Genomic DNA, 22,302 nt, shown 5'->3' on the forward strand with positions numbered 1-22,302 from the left:
GAACAAAGATTCCATTAAATAATCTAATAAATTAACTACATTTTTCAAGGAAGATAAGCAATTTCATTTTGGATGTGAATTTTGAGGTTTCACTGGTATCTAGTAAACAGCTGGAGATCAGGGGAAGTCAACACCAAACTGTGAATCTAAAAATCAATAAACACTACTTCCAAGTCGAGATGGCAGCATAGGCAGACAAGGCTCACACCTTTTTAAAACCACATCAAAATTACAACTAAGGAACAAGACAAGGGTGCCCTCTCTCACCACTCCTATTCACTCCTATTCAACATAGTATTGGAAGTCCTAGCCACAGCAATCAGACAAGAAAAGGAAATAAAAGGCATCCAAATTGGAAAAAAGGAAACAAAACTGTCATTGTTTCTAGATGTCATGACAGTGTACACAGAAAACCCTATAGACTCCACCAAAAAACTGCTCAAACTAATAAATGAATTTGGCAAAACAGGGATACAAAATCAATATTCAAAAATCAAAGGCATTATTGTATACCAACCGTGAAATATCAGAAACAGAAACCAGGAAAAATATCCCATCTGATATAGCAACAAGAAAAATAAAATACCTAGGAATAAACCTAACCACAGAGGTAAAAGTCCTGTACTCAGAAAACTACACAACACGGAAGAAAGAAATTAAGAAAGACACAGACAAATGGAAGCATGTACCATGCTCATGGATTGGAAGGATTAACATCATCAAAATGGCCATACTACCCAAAGCAATTTATAAATTCGAGACAATACCTATTAAAGTACCAATGGCATATTTCACAGATATAGAACAAACATTTCAGAGATTTATATGGAACCATAAACAAACCGGAATAGCTGCAGCAATTTTGAGAAAGAAGAACAAAATAGGAGGCATCACAGTACCTGATATCAAACTGTGTTACAAGGCCACTGTAATCAAAACAGCCTGGTACTGGCATAAGAACAGACATAGAGACCAATGGAACAGAATAGAGAGCCCAGAAATACACCCAAGTCTCAATGGTCAATTAATATTTGACAAAGGGGACATAAAATGGAGTAAAAATAGCCTCTTCAACAAATGGTGTTGGGAGATCTAGACAGACACATGCAAAAAAATGAAACTTGATCACCAACTTACACCATACACAAAAATAAATTCAAGGTGGATAAAAGACTTAACTGTAAGTTGTGAAACCATAAAAGTGCTAGAAGAAAACATCAGCAGAAAAATCTCAGACATTCCACACAGGAATATTTTCACTGATATGTCCCCTAAAGCAAGGGACATAAAGGAAATAATGAACAAATGGGACCTCATCAAATTAAAAATCTTCTGCATGACTAAAGAAACAGCATTAAAATGAAAAGAGAACCAACTATATGGGAAAACATATTTGCCAATGGTACCTCAGATAAGGGTTTGATCTCTAAAATATATAAAGAACTCACACAACTCCACTGCAGGAAGACAAAAAACCCAATTAAAAAATGGGCAAAAGACTTGAACAGACACTTCTCCAAGAAGGACATACAGAGGGCCCAGAGACAATATGAAAGGATGCTCAGCATCACTAGCCATCAGAGAGATGCAAATTAAAACCACAATGAGATACCACCTCACACCACTCAGAATGGCCATCATAAACAAATCAACAAACAAGTGTTGAAGAGGATGCAGAGAAAAGGGAACCCTAGTGCACTGTTGGTGGGAATGCAGACTTGTGCAGCCACTGTGGAAAACAGTATGGAATTTCCTCAAAAAACTAAACATGGAACTGCCTTTTGACCAGGCAATTCCACTGATGGGATTATATACTAAGAACCCTGAAACACCAATCCAAAAGAACCTATGCACCCCAATGTCCATAGCAGCACAATTTACAATAGCCAAGTGCTGGAAGCAACCTAAGTGCCCATCAGCAAATGAGTGGATCAAAAAACTATGGTTCATTTACACAATGGAATTCTACACAGCAGAGAAAAGAAGGAGCTCATAGTCCTTGCGCCAGCATTGATGGAACTGGAGAGCATTATGCTAAGTGAAATAAAGCCAGGCGGTGAGGGACAAGTACCATATGATCTCACCTTTAACTGGAACCTAATCAAAAAAAGAAAAAAGCAAGAAAAATATAACCAGAGACGTTAAAATTAAGATCTAACAGTACCAGAGGGGAGGTGGGAGGGAATAATGGGGGAAAGAGAGGAAGGGTTTTCAGAAACAACTATAAAAGGACACATGGACAAGATCAAGGAGGGGGTGAAAGCAAGGGAGGGAGGTGGGTTAGGCTTGGTGGGGGAATTGGTGGGGGTAAATGCAGATAACTGTAATTGAACAATAAAATAATGTTTTTAAAAATTACAACTAAATTACAGAATAGCCATCACTCAGAGCCATCAGAAATCAAGTTGAATGAAAGTCTGACAATTACAGAATTAAAGAAACCACATCCATCGAGACTGGTTGGAGGGATGTAGACATGGAATGGGCTGGTCCCTCACCCATGTGTGGTGGATAAATATTTGGGAGGGATATCTCAGGAGTGAGGAGTCCCAGCCCCACACCAGACCCTCTAGCCCACGACTCCACTGACACAAAGATAAGTCCTCATAACTTCTGGCTGCACAAACCAGCAGGGGTTGAGTTGGTAGAAGTAACTGCTAGAACCCCAAGCAGTTCCTCTTAAAGAACACACACACAGACTCATCTACTCAGACTTACTCTGTCTGGGCTCCTGCACTGGTGTACCAGCTTTAAAGGCACCAGGCATATAGGGAGAAACTGAAGTATCTGGCATCAAGGCAAGCAGCAGACATTATCCCTTTTCTAAACCTTCTCCCAACAGAGCCTGCAAGTTAGTGCCATATCTGAGACTCCATCAACCTGACTAACACCGTTTGTCCCACCTTGGAAATCTCCAGAGACTCTGCCCACCCAATTTACTGGCCCACCCAAGCTGGTTTTCCATATGAGGGCTGGTCTTGGCTCATGCTTCACAACTTCCTACATCCTATCAAACAAGCAACAGTGGGCCTCAATGAGCCTCAGGCCTGGTACTAGCAGCAACCAGCTAGATTCACAGGATGGCTTCACCTGGGAATCTCCAAGCCAGCACAAGTAGCAGCCATCTCAGATTGCTTTATAGCTCAGGCAGAAGGGATCCTGGGGAAAACACAGGTGGGGGGCTGGCCTTGGCATGTACCATCTGCAAAACCCCAGGGCCAGTGACCCTGTGGACAGCTACAGATTACGTCGGAGCACCACCACCCTGCCCCTGTACAGCTGATCCTCCACTAAGGGCAGAGGTTGGTGATAAGTGGTCACAACCAGTCCGTGCAGCTTACTGGCCTGGGTAAATCCCTCCCATTGATCTGCCAACAGCAACCAAGGCTCACCTACAAGAGAAGGGTATACTCAGCCCACACAAAGGGTGCACCTCCAGTACCAGCTTGGGTGAAAGGAGAGGCTTTGCCACTGGACCCTACAGGACACCTACTGCATTAGGCCCCACTATCAAAACACAGAGTCAGAGAAGTTCTACCTAATACATAGAAACAAATGCAGGATGGCTGGCAAAACGAGGAGACAAAGAAGTATGCCCGAAAAAACAGACCAAAACTTCAGAAAAAGAGCTAAACAAAAATGGAGATAAGCAATCTATCAGATACAGAGTTCTAAACACTGATTATAAAGATGCTTAAAGAGCGAGGACCTCAATAGCATAAAAAAAGTCCAGTCAGAAACAAAGGATACACTAATTGAAATAAAGAACAATTTACAGGGAAACAACGGTAGAGTGGATGAAGCTGAGAATCAAATCAATGATATGGACTATAAGGAAGTAAAAAACAACCAATCAGAACAATAAGAAGTTAAAAAAAAAAAAAACCCAAAATGAACATAGTATGATCAGCCTCTAGGAAAACTTCAATAAGTCCAATATTGCATCATAGGGGTGCCAGAGGAGGAGAAAGAACAAGAAATTGGAAATCTGATTGAAAAAATAGTGAAAGAAAACTTCCCTGATTTGATGAAGGAAATGGACACGCAAGTTAAGGAAGCAGAGTCCAGAGCAAGATGGATGCAAACAGGCCCACTCCAAACTACATCATAATTAAAATGCTGAAGGTTAAAGATAAAGAGAGAATCTTAAGAGTAGTAAGAAAAAAGCTAGTTACCTATAGGGGAGTTCCCATAAGACTGTCACCTGACTTCTCAAAAGAAACTATAGGCTAGAAGGGATTATCAAGAAATATTCAAAGTCATGAAAAGCAGGGGCCTGCAGCCAAGATTGCTCTACCCAGCAAAGATATCATTTAGAATCCAAGGGCAGATAAAGAGCTTCCCAGATAAGGTAAAACTAAAGGACTTCATCATCACCAACCCAATAATCTATAAACTGTTAAAGGGATTTATTTAAGTAAAAGAAGAAGATCAAAACTATGAACAATAAATGACAAAAAATACAAATCTATCAATAATCACATCTGAAAAAACAAACTAAGCAAACAAGAAGAACAGAGACAGAATCATGGATATAGAGATTGTTTTGATGGTTGCTAGATGGGAGGAATGTGTGAAGAAGTGAGGGAATTAAGAAGTACAAATATGTAGTTACAGAAGAGCCATGGGGATGTAAAGTACAGTACAGAAAACAGACAAGCCAAATAACTTATACACATGACCCATGGACATGGACAACAGTGGGGGGAATTGCTTGATGGAATGGGGATGCTAAGTAGAGGGGGGGAAAGGGGGAAAATCAGGATAACTGTAATAGCAAAATCAATAAAATATAATTTAAAAAATAAAATAAATAAAAATCAATAGAATACATGCAAATGTTAACTAAACTCACTGTGGTAATCATTTCATCATATATGTAAGCCAAGTCATTATGCTGAATACTTTAAACTTCTACAGTGTTGCATATCAACTATACCTCAATAAAACTGAAGTAGAAAACAAAAACATCATTAAAATAGAGGTGAAGATAAAAGACATAGAATTTGATAAAGTTATTCAAAATAGAAAACTAAGCCAGAGAAAATGGACTGAAAACGGGGCTTAGAAAAACTTCCTAATCTAAGGGATAGGTAGCTAAAGAGTAGGGGAGGGTAGAGAGAGGGAGGGGAGGAATGAGGGAGAGTGAGCAAGAAAAAAAAGGAACCAGCAGAAACATTAAAAAAATAAAAACTAAACTAAAAAACATGACAGTAGGAAGATACTTGTACCCCAGTCTTCAGTCCAGAAACTAAAAAACATAATGAATACCTCTTATCAATGAAACAAAGACATAGCCACAACCACAAACCACAAACTATATATATATAAAAATCTGCCAAATTATGTGATACCTGGAATCTAAATGCAGAGTGATGCTAAGAGCCAAACCACACCCTCTCAACAGGAAAAAGATTTCCCTAAAGTTGGAACAGTTCTAAACCCCATTCAAGGAAACTCTGATTAGAGAAATGTTTAAGCATCTACCTGAGCGAGTAAGAAAGGTTTCTCTAGAACATCATGTCTGTACCACAAAAGGACAGGAAAAACCAACACAACATTTTTATTATCAATGACCTAGTTTCCTAAGAGAGACTGCCAAATGAAGTAAAAGAGAAGGGAAACAGTTACGTATTACATAGACTCTTATGACCCAGAAGATCTCAAAGTTACGGTGACCTTCACTGCACTGCAAGCCAAGGTGAGATATATCCCCAGAGAGAAGGAACTGTCTGGTGTGAAGGAGCATTTTAAGATTTAAAAACAAAAATCCAAATGGAAGTACAAACCAGTATCATTTATCCCCTCTCCCAACTACTTGATACTTGCATCTGACCTCAAACTTTTTTCAGGCCATATCTGTTCTTAAAGGAACTGAACCCATTCAAAAATGAGTCAGAACCAGAATAGAATCAGCAGAGAATTTAGGCAAAATGACCAAAAATTGGGAGGAACACAGGCAAATACAAGATGAAGAAAAGGTACTGTCTTAGGAAAAAGAAGAACTCACAAATAATTTTCCATGATCTTGAAGAAATTACAGAGAATATGAGCTATTTCAAAGTAAAAGGGTACAGAGAAAAGAATAAAATATCTAAGAAAAAATAAGACACTTTTTAAAAGTGATGAAAAAGCATATTGGCAGGCTAAAGAAAAAGCTGAAATTTTCTAAAAAATAGATTAAAGCAACAACAGTAACAAAAAGAAAAACAGTACAAAAATAGGGAAAGAGAAGACAGGCATGAAAAAAAACACACAAAATAAATTTTTATAATAAAGATATATATAAGAGATGAGATGAGATGATCAACATAAAAGGTAAAACAGATCTAATGTATGTACATTTGCTTGACATTCTTGCAAAAGAAAACAGAACAAATGAAACAGAAAAGCAATATAACAGAAGAAAACTTTTTATTCAGGAATTGGGAGAGGATTAAATACTTTAAAATAGTCCAGAAAAAAATTACATTCAAAACAATGATGCTAAAATATATTCTTATAAATTACAGAATTTAAAAGACAGAATGTATAAATTTTGTGAATTAAAGGCATAAAAATCAAGACTGGCCTTCGAGATTTCTGTAACAGCATTTACCATCACCTGGAGATGATAGGATGATGCTTTCAGAGTTCTAAGGATAAGATATGACACCCAATTACATGATGCCCAAGCAAATTGTCCATAAAGCATAAAAGCCACCTACAAACACTTTCAAGCATTCAATTACTCAAGAAATACAGCAACTAATGCAAGGACATAGCCAGCCCCATTTGCTACTGTGGCCCCATTTGCCTACCAGGCCTATGACCTTGTTAAACATGACTGCCATTTTTACTCTTCTGAGCTTGTCCCCAGGACTGGAAAGTACTGGAAAGCAAGAACAGAACTAACTGTTCCCTGCAGCCACAGGCAGAAGAAAACATTGGAACAAACTGCAGCCCTTTGTTATAACGCCCCAACAGCCCGGGGGCCACACAACAGCAACCCCTCCACCCATTTTTAGTCCAATTATAATCCAATAAAAGCTCAAAGCCCCCACCCCTCAATGCTGGTGTATCCCTCCACACCATGCCCCTCTCCTTTCTTGAAGAATGAATACAAACTTTATTCTCTACACTTTCTTCTCTTTGTGAATTCTTTCACAGCCCACGTCACTTACCACCCTAACAAATATGAGCTGTTCTTAAAAAAAAAAGTATACAGACACATGTAGATACATAAGCAGATATAAATACAATCGATTTTGATATCACACACACCAAAAAAACCCTGACAAATCCAGCCAGCTAAGGAATGAATCAAAATAAAGAATTAAAGAATGGAGATATGTGTTGTTAGAAACAAGAACTAGATTTATTTTTACAGGAAGGAAATAGAGCAGGTTCTAGTCCTCCAAACAAATGGGTCTTTACAGAGAGAAGCCATATTCACAGAGTACGATGAAAACGCAAGGCTGCTGCAATGCCATCTCCCATTATGAAGCGAAAGAAAATAATAATAAGGTACGAGATATTCTAATAGGGAAAATTGTTCCTACAGGTCCTCCAAAGAAATAGGGTCTTTCCATTTCTGTCTTCCAGAAATAGGGCTGAAGTTAGCCAATCTCAGCAGATACAATAGCTCAGAATGTCCTGGGAGATGGCCACTGGGCCTCAGCTTTTATGGAACCAACTGGAGTTAGTACTGATGCTTTTTCAGACTGACCAGGCATTCCAGGGTTCTGCTATTCAGGCACAAACGATCCACCAATCTTTTTAAAATATGCAACTAAAAGAAAATAACGCTCTTAAATTTGAAGGACTACACTTAAACTAAATTAGCAAACAATTATTTTATAATGAAGTTATATAAGCTAAGACTTGATTTTATTATATAGGACCAGTTACTCAATCTACTGACCAAAGAAACTGATTCTCCTAAAAAACTGTAGTATTTTGGGGATATTTGTAGTATTAGCCCCTGAAAACGGAATTTTCTCAGGAACTACTTCCCAAGACAATTTGAATGAAAAAAAAAAAGGGGGGGGGCAAGAAGCACTGAATGCTTTTAGATATAAAACTAAGACTAAATAACTGCAAAAACTAATAATAAAATACAATACAAGTGTTACACAACTTAACAAGGTACAAATTTTATATAACTAATAAAAATTAGGAGGTAGAAACAGAAAATATGTTAATTTCTTATTTTTCATTATAGGAAATACACTGATACAATAATATATATAATTAATTTTTTAAAATACAATGATATTGCCCTGACTGGTGTGGTTCAGTTGGCTGGCCATCATCCACCCACATAGCAAAAGGTCGCAGGTTCAATTCCTGGTGAGGGCACATGTCTGGGTTGCAGGTTTGGTCCGATGGGGGGGCAGGGTGACAAGCAACTGATCAATGTTTCTTTCTCACATCGATGATTCGTTCCCTCTCTTCTTCTTTCCTTTGCCCTCTCTCTAAAAATGAATAAAATCTTGAAATATATATAATGACCTTAATGTCTTAATATTTTTAAAACTTTTTCACATTAATTAAATTACTTAGGAATTTCTTACTGTAAAGCATCATTTCTTTAACCACTGCAAGTTCTTTGGTTTTACTTTCATTTCTTTTACTTCTCTTGAAATCAAGTAATATTACTTTTAATTTTAAAAAATTGTATACAGAATAATCCTATCCTTATAGTTTTTCTCTTATTTCTTCATCTATAAATATATGTACATATATGGGCATGTGTGTTTATGGATATAGGTATGTATGGCATGGAAAGGAAAAAAATGTGTGAAATGATGTTCTAAATTATAATAATCATTTATTATAGAATTAGTTTTTTTTAATTTCTTCATCCTTTTCTAACTGTTTTTATAGTGAGTTTTGATATAGTAAGTACACAATAATCACCTCATGCAAATCTGTATTTTAAGAACTTGGTAAGGCAAAATCATAGTAATAGTGAATCTGACTCAGAATAGACAATCATATGTGCTTCAGATATTTCTGTATTTATTGTCACTTATTCAGTCTTTCATTCAACCAGTAACTGTCTAGTACCCACTATGTAGAAAAAATAAAAGACTTTAAAAAGTCTTAAAGGTTTTAAATGCCATCACATACTTAATAAGAATGTCTGTACTAGATAATTATGAAGCATAATGTTCTATTAAAAGGCACTGATCATATAAAATTTAAAACATGAAGGAATAAAATTTAAAACATGAAGGAACAAACACCTTAACTCTTTCTTAATGATACTATTTCTTTTCTGTAACATAGCAGATGCAGGATTTAAAAACACACACACACATACAGGTCATCTTATTCCAACCTTTAATTAAACAAAAAGCAAAATCTAAGTAAAAATGACATCTCGACACAGTGGTATAAAGTTTGAAACCTTCTACTCAGAAAAAGGACTATATTCCCAGGCTAAAAACAAACAAACAAACAAAAACAAAAACTATTTTCTGACTCTTTTCTTGTTATCCAATACCTTCCACCTTAGGCTATCCCCTTGAGTTACCTCCCTCTGAACGGCCTCCCAGGCTAATGGGCTTTTTGGCATAAAGAGTACATTCTAATGCTTTTTGAGCATATTTTCCCCTATGAACACATTTAATCAAAAGCCACAGCTCTAATTCCTCATCTCACAACTGTGTTGTTCTTTTTAAGAAACAATCCATAATAATATAACTGAACAAGCAAAGCAATGGAAATCAACAGATTATAGTATGCTAGTTACTAGAAACATTCTAAATTTTGAGGAGGGTGGAGTAATTTTAACAAAAAGATCACTGGCAAAACCCAAAAGAAGATATATATTCAAAAATATGTATATTGATTCAAATCTTTGGTTTACATCTGTTTTTGCTCTGAAATGGGGGAAAGCCCAGATAACTCTCTGAAAAGGTTAAACATAACTTCCCCCAGTTGCTTTTTGAAACTCACATATATAATGACATTTGTTGGCTGAGTCTCCACATATGACTTGCAAAACAGTGGTAAACAATCTTAAAGATGATGCAAACTGCAGGTATGCAAAAGGAAATGCTAAAAAGTGTGTTATTTATACAGTGTTGAAAGCTCTTAGGGAGATGATTCAAAAGTATTTTAAAATCATTCTTTGAAATTTGAAGTAAGTGCATCTAGCACCAAAAACACAGATTTTATAAATATGAATGATGAACTTTATATAAGTTATGAATTGCATACATCTTGTAATTTTGGAAAAGTGTTTTGCTGGAAGACAAATAATGTGATTATGCATCACCTTCTTTTTGTTTTTTTTGTCCCATGAACATAGAAGAATTCATTGGAGGGTGGGGGGAATGAAGCTGAGCCCATTCAAGCGCCTATGATAAAGGCACATCTCATTTTCTCTCCATACCAAGAGTAAAGAGTGGAGAGAGAAAGGGAAGAAAGAAGCGTTAACAAAATGGAAAGTAAAGTTGTAGTTAAAAGCAAAAATGAGACGTGGGCTTATAACATGGTGCTAGTCTCCCACAGAATGGAAATGGGAACAATGACACAAGATATATATATATAAAAGGTCACAATATGAGGCAAAAAACCATGCTTAGAAAATGTGAGATTACTTAGTGAGTCAGGCACTGCACCCAGCTGGAGCACCAACATTCATCACTACTGCTACAGAGAATGGTACATGGCTGCTGCGCTTATGAGGTCAGATGTGGTGCCTGCTGCTGAAGTTGCTATACGTGGCTTTGGCCAAAGGCCATGACAATGAAGCGTAATTGCAAGCGCATGGTCTTTGCAGTCACGTAGACCTGGACTCACAACCTACATCTTTTAGTTCTATTTTCAAGACTTCTTCACCTCTGTAAGTCTCAGCTTGCTTATCAGCAAAATGTGTCTAACTACAACCAGTTCACAGTACTGTCACAATAAATAGCTGAGGTGATGCATGTAAAACACCTAGACACAGCTTGGCAGAGACACAGTAAGTTCAGTATGTGAGCTTCTTTCCCTATGTCCCTCTAACTTGATTTTCTACTGAACACAGTGACATCTAAATCATTCAAAACTATACTCTTCCTAGTAATAACAAGAAAAGCTGCTAATTTAAGTTCTAACACAGTAGTTTTGGAGACTGTACATTGATGTAAGTGTTCTTTGAGAATACCTTTCATCCCTATGGAATATATCTCTCAGCATCTGTCAGCCAAGTAGGGAACAAATGTAGAATAGCGCAAGGGCAGCCGGAGCCGGCCCGAGTACATCTGGGTTCTGGTCATGGCTCCACCAGTCAAGCACTCGAGTAAATTCCATCTGCCCTGGATCTCAGGTTCCTCATGTAGAAAATAAGAGTACTGACTAGCCTAAGACAACTTCCGGCTCTAGAATGGTATTCTGTTGTCTAAGTGTTGCTTGATACTCGACTGGGCTAAGTATTATAAGATGACAAATGAGTAACTATGAGGTTGACCCAAATATAAGGAACCATCAAGCTGCCTAGAGAGGAAAATGACATATGTGATAATCAATAAGAAAGCTATTCATATACATAAATAAGCACCATGATAAAAACATTACATAATACTATAAAAAGAGACATTACTCACCAATATAAAAAGAAATACCCTGTATTTAAAAAAAAATGGATGGATAAAGGAAGAAGTTCCAAGAACAGCCTGAAATAAAAAAAAAGATGAGATTCACAGAAGCAGAACATAAGCTGTCAAACAACTCGTGTTTAAAATGCAGATGATATCACCTAATATCTATCTGTCAAAACATAAAGGAGCTAAATAAGATCTTTTAAGAAGATCTATTATCATATGTTCTGTAGTAAGATATTAACGGTTTGATACAGATAACAAAAATTAAAAAGCTGAAAAAAATTTACAGAGGGGAGAACTGAATTGGAAAAACTTTAAAATTCAAACTCTTGCCCTGGCTGGTGTGGCTCAGTGGATTGAACCCTGGCCTGAGAACCAAAGGGTCTCAGTTTGATTCCCAGTCAGGGCACATGCCTGGGTTGCGGGCCAGGTCCCCAGTGGGGGGGGGGGCAGGGGCGTGAGAGGCAACCACACATTGATGTTTCCCTCTCTCTTTCTCCCTCCCGTCTCCTCTGTCTAAAAATAAATAAAATCTTTAAAAGATATTCAAACTCTTTTGTATGGCACCTAAGACTCTTCACAATTTGGTACCAGCTTTCCCTTTTGGCAACATCCCACCAACAATAAATCTCACATTCTTGGCTTAAAGGGGCGATTCATCAATTCCTGATTTGTGGTCCCAAGTGATTAAAAATAAGGGAATGAGAATTAAAATAATACCAAGATGGATCAAAACAGACATATGAAAATAAGGTGGTAAAGGACAAATACCATATGATCTCACCTATAAATGGAACCTAATCAACAAAACAAACAAGCAAGCAAAATATAACCAGAGACATTGAACTAAAGAACAAATTGACAGTAACCAGAGGTGAGGTGGGAGGGGATAGTGAGGGAAAGGTATGAAGGATCGTCAAGGAACACATATAAAGGACACATAGACAAAGCCAAAGGCAGGGGCAGGGGGGTAGGATCAAGGGTGGGTGGTGGGGATAACTGGGGTGTGGGGGAGTGGAGGGAGGAAAATGGGAGACAACTACACTTGAACAACAATAAAAAATAAATAAATAAAAATAAAACCTTTTAAACAAAACAAAAAAAGAAAGAAAGAAATTATCTTATCCTCGGGTGGGGGGGGGGTGGCGGGAGGAAAGACTTCTGTGTAACTTGACAGAATGTCTCAACATATCTAAAGGAAAAATTCATCAAAAAGAAGGTGGAGGAACAGGAGGATGGTCAGTAAAGGAATCAAAGAAGCCACATAGGCAAATGATCACAAGATTAAACTGAGCCACGGGACAGAATGTCTTGCCTGAGCTGACTGGAATGATATGGTTTCCTTGGCAAATCTCTGCCTTCAGTAGGTAAGATAGCTTCAGGATAATGCAGTTGAAAGATACTTCTTCAAACAAGCATTCCTTGGGTTCTCTTTCCATGCTCAACAGGTGGTCTCTGGCAACATGGTTCCCATGTATTTTGCCAGAAGAAAAAGAGTGCACTGGTCAGAAATGCTGGGTCAGCTTGGCAGCTGTATTTCTCAATCATCAATTGACCTCCATATTAACAACTTGGCTTCCCAAGAAGCCTGCCTACTGGGATACAATGTACTGATCTGCCAAATCAAGCAATCCAATCTGCTTGACAGTTGTATTTCTCAGTGGAAATTAACTAACTGACAAACGTGTGTGTGTGTGTGTGTGTGTGTATTGAGAGAGAGAAAGATATCTGTATATCAATTTCTAGGAGCATGATTAAAGTGACCCTGCTCCGCAGAGATGTCCACTCTCAGTGGGCCTAGCATGTCAGGTATCTGAAAGTGTAAGGTCAAACACCAGGCCCTGAACAATGACTTCACAAAGGGAAGGCCAGTCACTTGAGGCCCACTGGAAACTTTGCATAGCTCTGCAACAAATGCCTTTAATGTTCACACTATAACATATGGTATACATATTTGTGATTTCATTGCTCTATTTATACAATATTTCCTTTTTTCAAAATGCCTTCCTCCCACCACTTCTCCACCTGGAGAATAAGTCCTCCTCCTCCTCCTCCTCTTCCTCTTCCTTTAAAGCTATAGCTCAAATGTCAGCTTCTGTCACACCTTCCCAACCACTCAGGTAAAATTAATCACATCCTCTTGAGTGCTTCCATAGCAACCAATGTACACTTCCCTCTGCCAATGCTCTCAAATCAGAGTGGGGAACCCAGACCAGCTCCTCCCATTACCTGCTCACCTCCCCAACAAGGCACATGCATTCATCTATATCAGTGATTTTCAACCAGTGTTCCACAAGAATTTTTAAATATGTAATAATGCCTGACTATTCAGCCAGGGGCCCTGACCTCTTTTTTCCCTTAGATTGTCAAATTAAAAAATGACAATATAGCCCTGGCCAAGTAATTCAGTTGGGTAGAACGTCATCCTGATACACTGAGGTTGAGTGAGGGTTCAGTCTCTGGTCAGGCACATACAAGAAGCAAACAATCAATACACAAATAAGTAGAACAACAAAAATCTCAATTGCTCATGTTCTCTCTCTCTCTGTCTCTCTATCTCTCTTCCTCTTTCTAAAATCAATAAAATTTGAAAAATGACAACAGCCAACACAATAGTTATCCAATGTGAATGAATCAAAATTATACCTATTTGTGTCAGATCAGCAAAAAATATATATTTTTGGTGTGCCACAGAATTTTAGTAATTAGTTCACATGTGCCAAGAGATGGAAAAGGTTGAAAATCACTGATCTATATTAACAGCTATCATGCATGCTTTAAGTGCTAACTAGATGTTGCAATGAGAAGGTAAAGAGCTATGTATTGGTGAAGAGGAAGACATGAAATATTTCTATACCAGGAGAAAATAGCATGAGTTGAGAAGGTGAGAAAGTGAGACTAGACAATGTCTGTATGAGAAAAAAAACAAGGTCAGGAGCAGAGGGTTCACCAAATATTACTAGAAAATAATGGAAAAAATTATGAACAAATTATTGAGGGTCCTGAAAGGTTGATAAAGGGGTATAAATGGGATTGACTAGGCAAAAGAAAACTATACTAAATTCCTTGAAAAAAGTAAAACAGTAATATCAAGAATTTAATGAAGAGCATAATATGCTTGTAAAAAGAACTAAAAACAACCAGAGATTTGGGGCCAGAGTTTGAATGTCCACCTAACTCTCACCCAATCACATACAATGACTAACAAGTTATTTAACTCCTATAAGCCTTAATTGACTTACTTATAAAATGGGAACAATAATACCTAACCTGCAGTGCAGTTTTGACAATTAAATATTATCTAGCACAGTAACTGAGATATGGCATCAATCTGTAATAGCAGCTACTGTGCCTAGTTATATAAACATTCATCTAGAACTGTAAGTGAAGAGAATAAAAGGAGAGGACTGGAGGCTGAAAGATCATTTAATAGACAATTACAATAGTCACTTGATTCGGCACAGGTATAGACGTGAAGTCACATTACCTTGGCTTTACTAATACCTCTTCCCTTAACCAGCAATGATACCTCAGACAAGAAACTTCTTTCAGCACATATTAACTGACCTGCAAATTGGAATAATAAATTCTACCTTTCCTGTTGTGTAAATCAATTATGTTGATTATTTTAAATAGGAAAAAAGACATTTTAAAATGTTTCATACACTATACAGTACTTTGGAGAACAGGAAGAAATGAAGAGGATAGGACAAATTTAAGAAATATTTTCAAGAGAGACTCAAGGACATTAGAGAAATTTGGAGATACCCTTATCCAAATAAAAAAGTCAGGGTATTGAGAAGAAACTTCTTTAAAAGAAACTCAGAAATTCAGAGGAGAAAACAGTGAAGAAGATGATCTGGGAAAGATCTGTGCTGAGGGAAAAGTTCATCTAAATAAAAGCAGATGCAAGAGCAGGACTAAAGTATGGATGATGCATAATGATATAAAATGGAGCTCTGAGAATTGCCAGCAATAGCCATTAGAGTGACATATACGAGAAATGATGAATTATCTATGACACAAATGCAAAGAAGAACTAAAGTTGTAATATTCAAAATGCAGTAATTAAATACCTAGCAAAGGACAAGACAAAACTTACCCCACAAAGAGAAGACAGGTATTACAGGAAAATGTGTAGGCAGCAGAGCTCAAAGCAGAAATCCAAAGTACAATGTTGGTGCAACTGAAAAGCCAAGGTCATGTGGCATTAGCATGTCAAGGAGACTGCGAACTGAGCGAGGGGAAACTCTACAATTGGCTAGAATGTGGTCACCAGTGACCTTCAAAAGTGCAGTCTGTACAAAGGTGGGACCAAAGCCAGATTGCAAGGAGTTAATCATAATTCTATGATCTAACACAAAAAGCAGTTGCCAGTAAACTGAAGGTGAAATTCACAGATAAGAGAAAAGTACATTTAATAACTGAAAGGGGACAAACTTTATCTCAAAAAAGCTTCTTAGGATTTTTAACAGTTCCACAGGAGAAAGAGGATTTTGGTTTTTCAAAATCTCCCAAAAGACATATATAAGTAGCATACATGGAAGTTAGATTTTTCTGTAACCGAAGGACCAAAGAGGTTTTCTTAGCCCTAATAGTGATCTAAACTTTTGGTGACAATTAATTCACATATCCTAAGTAAGGAATTTCAGTAACTAAGTTATGTTAGCTACTACAGGCAAGTCAGAGTATCCTCTGAATAAATTACATATTACTAAAAAGGGTAGTTATTAACAATACTATGTTACAGGTAATAAGTAAACATTGCTTTCTAATGCCCCAAATTACCAGTTCTTAATGCTTATGTATATCTAAATAAGACATAGATAATTCTTTGTGGTTCTGTTCATAATGTACACTAACTGATATTTGACTCTAAAAAGTACAGTTACTTTTGATTACATTTAAAGGTATAACACACTCAAAAAGATCAGTTAAAAAATAAAAATTATTCCATAATAAACTCAAGACAGGTCCTCTAGTTCCCATTTCCAACAATATCACCAACTCTGAAAACCTATCTGGAGGTTCTGAGCCATTTTTTAGAGAAAAATAGCTATTTTGTTGCCTCAGTAAAGCACAGTTAAGTCAAATGATTAACAAATATAACCATAATAAAAATCTTTCACTTGGATTAAACATCTAAAGAAGTAAATTTTACCCTTTACCACATAATGGACAGACCTGACAGCATTATGCTAAGTGAGATAAGGCAGTCAGAGAAAGAAAGGTACCATATAATTTCACTCACATGTGGAATCTAATGAACAAACTGAACTAACAAGCCAAACAGAGACAGGCTTACAGATGGAAAAAGCAGGATGACAGCTCTGGGGATGGGGATGGAGGCATGCATCAAAAAAGGAAAAAACCAGAAGGAACTCATGGACATGGTGAGTGTGGGAGGGAGGGGGTAGAGGTGGGAGAGGGTATAGGGGGGATAAATGGTGATGGAAAAATACAATACAATCAAATAAATTAAAAAAACATTTAAAGGCAAAATGAATGGAAGAATGTCCACATGAAAAGGCTGAGGGGCTACAATGGAATGTAAAAATTCCCTCTCACCTATTTTTCTCCATGGCAATTATAATCTAACACACACACACACACACACAAAATTCTAAATACTATAATAGAAAAGATGAGTAAAACTCTTTTAGGAATAGTAAGGTTGCCAGTATCTAGCTTGAAGGAGATCTTCAAAAGGTTAAAGGATAGAACAAACAGGAAAGGCACGATGGCAGAGGAGTGCATGGAAGCCACACTAAACTCCTCCCAGGACCAATCTGGAATTACGACTAAATTCTGGAGAAAGCACCTGGAACAAACAACTGAAAAATAGCAAGAGAGCAGCTTTATAACCTCCGACAGACCGAAGAATCAGCTGAAGCACTAACTGACTAGTAAGGAGTGTGGTGGAGACTGAGAGTGCTGGCTGGGTGCCCACAGGTGGCAGCACTGGAGGGATAATTAAGCAACCAGTTGCATCCCCCTGAGAAGTGTAGAGTCTAAACCCTAAGGTGGGATCCCCAGACTAGAGCACCAGAGCCCCAAAAGTACACAGACAACCACTGGTGGTGGCGAAAAGCAGCAGGGTTGCTCTCTGCCAGCAATGGACACCAGGAGACACAAAGAGCCATTTAAAGGGCCAACACACAAATTTTCATTTGTAGCCAATTACCCAGGGCTCTGGCAAAGGCAGGGGCAGAGTGGGCTAGAAATGCCTGAGGAGAGCCTGGGGACAGAAGCTTTGGGGAGAGAGCTGAGAGAGTAGATGACTCACCAGGATCCCACTGCCAAGTCATCCCCCAGACAGAAGCAGCCATCCTGCTCAAGCAGACCACCCCACTCTAAGCAGCAGCAGCCTGAGGGGAAACAATAGTCCCAACCCCAGGAGGGATTCTGGCCAGCTCTGTGGTGCTTAAGCCTGACTGCTGAGTGCACAGTAACTAGATTAGCAACTGAAGGAGACAGCCACAGAAAGTAGACCCCTGGCAGTCTTGGAGCAGGCTGCCTAAGGTCAGACAAGGTCAACATCTGACATCACCAGAGACAGATCCAGAAAGAAAAACCAGTGGTAAATATCAGAGGCAACCGAGACAAAATCCACCGTGGTCTTCATAATTAGCAATATTTTCTTTCCTGCATAGCTTTTCAACATTCATTTCCTGTTCATCAAGTTTGTCCATATTATCTTACTAGATTTTACACTATAGTTTATATCTCTCCTTTCTTATAACAGTCTTAATCCCCTTATACCCTGATTAATACTGGTTCATTTGCTGTTGGTAGTTGGATTGCAGGAGGTAATTATTTTTGTGGGTGTGGGTTGTTCCCTGGGCTTTGTGGTTTTGTTCTGGCAGCACCTGCACAACAACACACAAGACGTGGTGGGCGGAGTGACCCTCAGTCAGCCAGCTAAAGGCAAGGACCCATCAAAGAACAACCCAACAACAAACAAAACACAATTACATCCAGAGAACCAACATAAATGGCATAAAGGGCATTCCCAAGAGCATCAAGTTCAGTAGATCAAGGAAGACTGCACCACTGAATCTCACAGATCTTCTACCATAGAAGTTCACACCACAGACTCAGGGAGTCAAAACAGATCAATTTAAGAAGCAGAGGTAAACAAGAAGAGTCTCACCAATAATGAGAAGACAAAGAAACAACCCCCTAAGCAAAAGGAAAGGAGGAATCCTCAGAAAGAATGCTAAATGAAATAGATGCCAGTCAACTATCAGATATTGAGCTCAAAACAATGGTTATAAGGAAACTCAATAAGCTCATTAAGAATTACCAAAAACTACAGGGAAGCTACAAGGAACTTGCTACAAATTATAGCAGCATGAAAAAGGACATACAGACTATCAACAAGAGGAAATGAAGAATACAATTTCTGAATTGAAGAACACCGTAGAAGGAATCAAAAGCAGGCTAGATGAAGCAGAGGATTAAATTAGTGAGCTGGAGAACAAGGTAGAAAAAAACTCTAAGAAAGAGCAGGAAAAGGAAGAGGCTCAGAAAGAACAAAGAGGCGTTAAGGGAACTGCAGGACAACATGAAATGTAATAATATCCGTATAATAGGGATACCAGAAGGAGAAGAAGAGCAAGGGATAGAGAACCTGTTTGAAAAAGTAATGATAGAAAACTTCCCTAATTCGACGAGAAAAAGTCACACAAATCCAGGAAACACAGAGAGTCCCAATCAAGAAGAACCCAAAGAGGCCCACTTTAAGGCACATCATAATTAAAATGGCAAATTCAAACAAACAGAAAACCTTAAAGGCAGCAAGGGAGAAACAGGAAACAACATGCAAGGGAGCTCCAATAAGGCTAGCAGCTGACTTCTGAAGAGAAACACTACAAGCCAGAAGGGAATGGCAAGGAATATTCCAAGTAATGAAAAGCAAAGGCCTGCGACCAAGACTACTCTACCCAGCAAGGCTCACAGTTAAGATGGAAGGCCAAATATGGATCTTCCCAGACAAAAAAAAAAAGGCTGAAAAAATACACTCCCACCAAACCAGCACTGCAAGAGATGCTAAAGGAACTGCTTTAAGAAGAGGAAGAGAAAGAATGAGAGATAGAGGAACACAGGTATGAAGGGAGTAAAATGGCAATGAATAAGCACCTATCAATAATAATCTTCAATGTAAACAGATTAAGTGCTCCAGTCAAAAGATATATAGCAGCTGAATGGATAAGAAAACTTGACCCACACATATGCTGCCTACAAGAGACGCATCTCAGAACAATAGACCTACATCGTGGCATATAAAAGCCCTGGACCAGATGGTTTCACAGGAGAATTTTACAAAACATTTAAGGAAAAGCTAACCTCTATCCTTCACAGAAGATTCCAAAAAGTCCAAGAAGAGGATAGTCTCCAAAACTATTTTTATGAAGCCAGCATCATCCTAATCCCAAAACCAGATAAAGACACAACAAAGAAATAAAATACAGGCCAATATCAATGATGAACATAGACATGAAAATCCTTGACAAAATATTGGCAAGACATTAAAAAGATCATACACCACATCAAGCGGGATTCATCCCAGGGATGCAAGGATGGTACAATATTCACAAATCGATAAACATAATACATCACAAAAACAAAAGACAAAAATAACATCATATCAATACATGCGGAAAAAGCATTTGATAAGGCACAGCACCCATCTTTGATAAAAACACTCAGTAAAGTGGCAGTAGAGAGAGCATACCTCAACATAATAAAGGCTATATATGAGAAACCTACAGCCAACAACATATGCAACGGGCAAAAACTAAAAGCTTTCCCACTAAGACCAGGAACAAGAAAAGAATATCTGCTTTCACCACTTCTATTCAACGTAGTATTGGAAGTCCTAGCCAGAGCAATCAGACAAGGAAAAGAAATAAAAAGCATTCAAATTGGGAAGGAGGAAGCAAAACTGTCACTGTTGGCAGATTACATGATAGTGTACACAGCAAATCCTATAGATTCCACAAAAAAATACTCAACCTAATAAGTGAATTTGGCAAACAAGCAGGGTACAAAGTCAATAATCAGAAATCGAAGGGATTTTGTACACTAACAATGGAATATCAGAACAGAAATCAGGAAAAAAATCCCATCTGATATAGCAACAAGAAAAATACAGTACCTAGGAATAAACCTAACCAAGGAGGTAAAAGACCTGTACTCAGAAAACTACACAACACTGAAGAAAGAAATTAAGAAAGACACAAACAAATGGAAGCATGTACTGTGTTCATGGATTGGAAGAATTAACATCATCAAAATAGCCATACTACCCAAAGCAATTTATAGATTCAATGCAATCCCTATTAAAGTACCCATGACATATTTCACAGATATAGAACATTTCAAAAATTCATATGGAACCATAAACAACCCTGAATAGCTACAGCAATTCTGAGAAAGAAGAACAAAGTAGGGGGGAATCACAATACCTGACATCAAACTATATTACAAGGCCACGGTAATCAAAACAGCCTGGTACTGGCATACGAACAGACACATAGATCAATGGAACACAATAGAAAGCCCAGAAAAAAACAAAGTCTCAATGGTCAATTAATATTTGACAAAGGGGGCAGCAGCATAAAATGGAGTAAAAATAGCCTCTTTAACAAATGGTGTTGGGAGATCTGGACAGCTACATGCAAAAGAATGAAACTCGATCACCAACTTACACTGTATACAAAAATAAACTCAAGATGGATAAAAGTCTTAAATATCAGTCACAACACCATAAAAGTCCTAGAGGAGAACATAGGGAAGAAAATCTCAGATATTCCACACAGCAATGTTTTCACTGATATGTCCCCTAGAGCAAGGGACATAAAGGAAAGAGTAAACAAATGGGACTTTATCACAATAAAAAACTTCTGCACAGCTAAAGAATACATCAGCAAAATGAAAAGGGTGCCAACCATATGGGAAAATATATTTGCAAATGATACTTTGGACAAGAGTTTGATCTCTAAAATATATAAAGAACTCATACAACTCCATTCCAGGAAGACAATCATCCCATTTAAGAAATGGGCAAAGGACCTAAACAGACACTTCTCCAAGGAAGACATACAGAGGGCCCAGAGACATATGAAAAGATGCTCAGCATCACTAGCCATCAGAGAGATGCAAATTAAAACCACAATGAGATAACAGTTCACACTGGTCAGAATGGCCATCATAAACAAATCAACAAGCAACAAGTGCTGGCAAGGTTGTGGAAAAAAGGGAACCCTAGTGCACTGCTGGTGGGAATGCAGACTGGTGCAGCCACTGTGGAGAACAGTATAGAATTTCCTCAAAACACTAAAAATGTAACTACCTTTTCACCTGGCAATTCCACTGGTGGGATTATACCCTAAAAGTCCTGAAACAACAATTCAAAAGAATATATACACCTCAATGTTCACAGCAGCACAATTTACAATATCCTAGTGTTAGAAGCAGCCTAAGTGCCCATCAGCAAATGAGTGGATCAGAAAACTATGGTACATTTGCACAATGGAATACTACACAGCAAAAAGAAAGAAGGAACTGCTAACCTTCGTGACTGCATGGATGGAACTGGAGAGCATTATGCTAACTAAGTGAAATAAGCCAGGCCGTGAAAGCCACCATATAATCTCACCAATAAGTAGAACCTAATCAACAAAACAAACAAGCAAGCAAATTATAACCAGAGGAGACATTG

General features: G+C 38.0%; 1 protein-coding gene across 7 annotated transcripts in view; it reads right to left on the reverse strand.

Moving 5' to 3' along the window:
* Window positions 1–22,302, reverse strand: part of GTDC1 (glycosyltransferase like domain containing 1) — a 369,716-nt gene that overhangs the window by 291,246 nt on the left and 56,168 nt on the right. The window contains exon 1 of one of the 7 annotated variants that reach the window (XM_045203135.2): window positions 15,679–15,791. The exons of the other annotated variants lie outside the window; for them this stretch is intronic. The gene's annotated coding sequence lies outside the window, so the exon portion shown is untranslated. Of the gene's footprint in view, window positions 1–15,678; window positions 15,792–22,302 lie in introns of those variants that run through there. 7 annotated transcript variants of the gene reach the window in all.

Source organism: Desmodus rotundus, chromosome 2, assembly GCF_022682495.2.
Source record: "Desmodus rotundus isolate HL8 chromosome 2, HLdesRot8A.1, whole genome shotgun sequence".
Classification (NCBI taxonomy): domain Eukaryota; kingdom Metazoa; phylum Chordata; class Mammalia; order Chiroptera; family Phyllostomidae; genus Desmodus; species Desmodus rotundus.